This window comes from Rhinolophus hipposideros, assembly GCF_964194185.1.
Source record: "Rhinolophus hipposideros genome assembly, chromosome: 21".
In the NCBI taxonomy this organism is placed as follows: Eukaryota; Metazoa; Chordata; class Mammalia; order Chiroptera; family Rhinolophidae; genus Rhinolophus; species Rhinolophus hipposideros.
Genome location: NC_138067.1, coordinates 22,924,417 through 22,930,454, shown reverse-complemented (window position 1 = coordinate 22,930,454; position 6,038 = coordinate 22,924,417).

Sequence of the window (6,038 nt, the reverse complement as noted above, 5' to 3'; positions counted from 1 at the left end):
TCAAAAAAATTAAAAAATTAAGGTATTTTGACTATTGATTTATTCAAATTAGGATCCGAACAAAGTCCACACCATACATTTGATTGATTTGTTTTTTGTCTCACTAAATCTGTAACAGTTCAGTCTCCTTTTTATGTGTTGAACAAATAGGTTATTTGTCCTGTAGAATCTCCTCTATCCTGGATTTGGCTGCTTATTTCCTCCAAAGTTGATAACGGGTTCCCCTGTCCCCCATAATTCCTATAAACTTGCAGTTACATGGAGAGTCTTGATTAGATTTAGGCACAGTTCATTTGATAGGAACACGTCTTAGGTGATTCTGCATACATCTGCTGCATCAGAGCAAGAGGAACACATAACCTCTGATCGTCCCACTTGCCGTGACTGAGCAATGGGTTCAGCCTGATCTAATTATGAAGTTCCCCATCAGCCTGATCTATCCCATTATGAAGTTCCCTATCACCCTTTCACCTAATGGTTTTAGCAGTTGCATCAGGGTCCCAAGACCACACTCAGGTTCAATGATTCACTAGACAGACACAGAACTCAGAAAAGCTGTTATACTCACCAGTTATTACAGTGAAAGAATTAAAGTCAGCGAAGAGAAAAGGTGCCTGGGTGAATGAAGGCCAGGAGAAAGCAGATAACAAGCTGCTGGTTGTCCTCTCTGTGTTAATGTGTTTCTGGTGCTTTGACATCTGTGTCTTCCTGACCCTGGAGAAGGTCAGGGTCAGCCCCTCCCACGGCTGGCCAGTTTGTAGAGATAGTAAGAGACTCATCTGTGAGTGCACCCTTTATATGCAAACCAACCGATCCAGAGCCCATATGCCAACCACCTCCTTTCTGGACTCTCATACTCTGCCCTTATCACCCCAGGGCCAGGTACCAGAAAAACAGGGACAGCCCCTGTGCCTCAGAGCCTACTGAAATTAGTCGAACTAGCCAATCCCAAGCCTGCTTACCCTGTCTCGCCCCTTCCTTCTCTTTCAGATAACAGCCCTTGCCCACATTTCCTCCTGGCTCCCTCAACCTCCTGACCGACCCTAGTGCTACCGCATGTGGCTCCTTGTGCCACGGCGTACCACGGCGTGCCCCTTCCTCCTACATTTTAAAACACTCTCCCCGTGGTCACACGCACAACACTTAATTCTCCTAGCCACAGTGTGTGACAATACGTGCAAACTGTTACCAATCAGAAGCTGACAAGAGCTTTGGGTGCTAACACCCTACGATGCACAGGATGACCCCCCCCCAACAACAAAGAGTTTTCTGGCCCCAAAAAATATCAACAGTGCTGAGGTTAAGAAACCCTGGTCTAGGGCTTGTGAATATTTTAAAATCACTTAAAATAGTTCCTCTCTTTAGTTATTGCTCCAAATCTACACATAGTTAATTTTGTTTCAGTTTGCTTTCAGTTTTTAGGGGCGCTTTTAAAAAAACTACACAAAATATTTATATGATTCCAAAGTTAAAACTAGTGAAAAAAAAGGGGGGAAGTTACATTCAGAAAGGTCTTCCGTCCCCGTCCCCTCCCGTTTTTTCCTTCCCCGAGAAGTAACCATTCTTAGTTGTTGGGGGACATTTCATTCTTTCCTTTGGAAATGCCCTGTGAATAACCTACATAAAATATTTTGTATTTTTGCCAGTGTATTTTTTGGATAGATTTAGAAGTGGGATTTGCTGAGTCAAAGGGTAAATGAACATATAATTTTGCTTTATTTAAATGTATCTTCAAAGTTCTGTTTCTAAATACAAGTGGGGAAAAAAAGCAAAACGCAGGACAGACAACATTATAACATTTTATTTATATAAAAAAGAACAATGAAAGGTGTATATCTATGTTTTGCTTGTATATACTAAACTATCTCTGAATAGATAGATACACAGGAAACCACTAACACGGGGCCCATGAGGAGAAAAAGGGAATGGCTGGGGCCCACGAGTGAGAGGGAGACTTTTCACTGAAGACCCTTTATATACTTTTTTAAATTTTTGAACCATGTTAATATAGTACCTGTTTTTATTTTTTTAAGGAGGGTGCAGCTCACAGTGCCCCATGCGGGGATCGAACTGGCAACTTTGGTGCTACCAGCACCACACTCTAACCAGCTGAGCTAACTGGCCACACCTATAGTACCTATTTTAAAAATACATTTTAGAAATGGAATAAAGTTTTCTCTATTTAGTAGAAAAAAGGTGTTTCTACTGTAGAAACACCAGAAAACACTCGGAGGAAGTGATATTATATAGGAAAGAGGGACTCCCCACATTGCTTTTGGCAGCAATACTTATAATTCCACAGAATTCTCTCTTTACTAACAAAATGTCTTCTAGAATTTGGCTCTGTCAGGCGAGTTTACATTTTAGCATTGCTTCTTTGCTCTGTGTTCACAAATGGGTTCTAATGTTATAACTATGTGTGAATCATTTTTATTCTTTTTCTTTAAGATTTTTTAAACTTGACTTAATTTAAATAATTATATATGTATATATTCCATGTAGTCATTTTTGCCTCGGAGCATAGGGTGAAATGCCTTGTTTCATGGAGTTCACCAGTGCCAAGCATTAGGTCACCGTCTGGGAGACAAATTTGCTGTGGAGAAAATGACCCAGCCTCCCCGCCAGTGCTCTGGCTGGAAGAGAAGCAGGCCCCATCTGATTCGGTTGTGTCTGTGGCTGGTGGAAAGCTCCCTCCACCTGGACCTTGGCAACATTTTTTTTTTGGCTTTAGGACAATGTTCTGAGCAAACCTTAGCCAGTTTTCCAGTTTCTAAGTTCCCTTGCTGGCTAGTCACATTTTCAACGGCCAGTGTCCTCCTGTGGTGATGTCTGGGGACGTCAGATGAGTTAAGAGGAGTCCCACTGCAGCAGGAAGGTTATTAAAACTAGGAAGTGGCTTCGAAGTAGACCGTACACATATACTCACTTTCAAGAGCTCCAGCAATTCTTTGCATAGAAACAAGGGCAGCTATCCTGAAGGAGCAGTTAGATACAGAAAGAGGCAAGAAGGCAGAAGTTCTGGAGAGACCACTTTATTTTCCAGAACGTTCTTTTTATACCGCATATTGAGGAATCATAGTTGGCCTTCATAGCCTATAAATGTGAAGTCCTTTAAACTTAAATGTGTCTGTCCTGGGGCTAAAACTGACTTCCTGGAAGGCTATCCAGATGGATCTAAAACAAATCTTTAGTACTTGTGGTCCAAAACGGGGAGGAAAATTCTGCAAAAAAGCACTTCAGGACTGCAGGCAAAGTTGCATTAATTCAATTTTCATTTCTTACAACTGGGGCCCCAGAACTAATCAGTTGAAGGGAATAGAAATCAGAGCAGTGGTTGTTGCCTGGTGGGGAAAGGTGGGAGATGGGGTTGAGTGGAAAAGGTCCAAGGGAACGTTCTAGGATGATGGAACATTCTGTTTTGATTAGAATGTTGATTACATGGGCATAAACATTTGTCAAAATTTATTAAGCTCTACACTTAAGATCTGTGAGTTTTTATTGTATATAATTATACCCCAATTTGAAAATGTAAAATAAACGTAGTCCTTAGGTCTGAATATTCAAGTAGTTATGTTCAAGTACCAACTCTGCTACTACCTATGCGAATGTGGGGAAAGTAGTTAATCTCTGACTTCTAACCTGTTACCTGTTCTACAAAATGAGGTCCCAGTAATTAGGATGCTTAATTTTTTCACTTGTGAGGTAGGATTTCTCATAAAATTCTTCATGGGGTAGATAATGCAAAGAAAATTTTTCTCCAGGAAACTGAGCCCATTGACACTTTGAGATGCAATGGCCTCATGTTGGTAACAAGGAAAGGATGGAAATAATTCTTATCTTAATCCAGTAACCTGGGTTCTGTATTTGGGTGTGGATGTTTTGTCCCTCATCTTGATGAGCCAGCAGAGTAGAAACCAGCTTTTAGAACAAAGTGTGTTCAGCATTGCTTTTCAATCTCCAAATGCGGGAAAGTGTCTTGATGGGAAAAAGGCAAAGGCAGAAAGTCACTCCAAGTGGGGACCCAGGCTGCCAAAAATGTTGGTCTCAAGCACATGTTCCTTGAACTTGAGCTTGGCTCCAGAAGAAAAAGAACTCACAATGGAAACAGTGATGGCTGTTTGCTCAAGCAGCCGAGAATAAAAAGCGCATTGAAACCCACAGTGTCTCTAGGGGAGGCATGGTGGGCCTCTTGGTGCTGAAACCAGCCTGACAACAGAGCAGGATGACAGAGCCCATTCCCAGCATTTCTCTTCAGTTCAACAATAAGACCTTTATGGGCAACCTCTCAGGAGATCTCCGAGAAATTATACTGAGGGCAACCCAAGCTTTGCCCCACAATAGATGCACACAATCTAGTTGCCTGTTTTACTGAATTAGATAATTGAGAGAAAGGAAAGAGCTCTTCTCGATGTATATATTCCACTACCCACCCCAGGATTTCATCAACTTCCTTTTTTATTGCTGCCACTTGTGAACTGTCCGGACCTCCAGTGAGTGCCTTTTCCGCTGGTTATTTTCATGCTGTACTTTTCCCTTCATTTATCCAGTGCCTTCTGTCCTAGCACAGCCCTACCTGCTGGGCTGAGAAACCAGCTGGCAACTAGAGAAACAAGACCTTGGGGGTGATGGAGTGAGTGGCAGCACAGTCTCAACCAGCTCCAGACAGCACTGTTCACTCACCTGTGCTGAAGCAGGCAGATCGTGCAGCCCGCCATATGCCTCTTTCAGGAAAGATGGGCTAGTATTTTGTTTGCGTATAATTTGGAGAAATTCTACTCTAGAATGAAGGATGGCGTATACACTATGGTGCAAAGGTTACAAACCGAGATATTTTCAGGAGTAGGAAACTTAAAGAAAGGAGGTGAACTGAAAAGTGTATTCCTTATCCAATGAGAAATCAGTATTTTGTTCCTGCTGATTGTTATCAGATCTTCCAAAATTTTTCAGAAGCAAGAAAATTGGATTTTTATGTACATGTCTAGGGGCCCCTTAGAGACACAGGCATTCAGTTTGTAACCTCTGGTCTAGCAGAACAAGGGTGGCTCTAGGCTTTAGACCTGAGTTGGAACTGTGTGGCTCCAGGATATGCTGGTTGTGCATCTTAGGGAGGTAAGATTCTCAGTGTTAGTGTCCTTACCTGACATGAGGGCACCACCACCCCCTGGTGACAGGGCTGTGGGGATGAGATAATGTACAACATAGGTGTGAGGGGGCTGCCTGCCATGTGTACAGTACCTGGCAGATAGGGAACACCAGCCTTGATCTGCCACTTCAGCTCATAAGTGACTCTTTTCAATTTGCCAGTCTCGATTTCCAGAGCTTTTGCTGATAAGCATAAGAGATTGTCCTCAGGAGAAGCTTATGGTGCCAATGTTTGTGGGCCTCTTGCTGCACACCAGGCATTCGCAGGTTTACCTGCGGGCACCTCTCCCTGCCACATCTGGAAGCAGCAGCCTGTCTTCAGCAGCGATGGAGGCGAGGAAGCAAAGCTGTTGATCACAGAGGTGTATGTAGATCCTCCTATCTAATTCTATGCTTTGCCTCCCACATGTCAACACCAGGATCTTTTTTTTTCTCCCTAAGGAAATAAAGATGTAAAGGGGAACTAGTTGCGCTTTTTAAAGCATGCTACCATTCAGTCTACTTATAAGTGAGTGTTCTGAGAATAAGAACACTTATATCGCCACCTTCCAAATTCTTCTAGAACAAGATCCTCAGACCACCTTTGGGACAGGTGCCCTAGTGCACACACCTGCCCCAGCCCTCCCTGTAGCCACAGCGTGTTTCAGCCACGGTTGCAAAATTAAGCTGCGTTCGCACTTGTTAAGTAGGCTCTCGGCTCCAGGTGGACCAGTCATGTACCTTCTAAACACCATCAATATGCCAGGCATTGTGCGATGCCCCTGAGGTACAAGGAGAGGGGATAGTCCTCTTGTTGCTCCTTGACCAGTAGGGAAGAAGGGCAACTAACTGCCTTCGCAGTGGAATAGTCCAGTGTGAAGATGGCTAGGATAGAGGTCCAGTACCCGAGCTGGGAG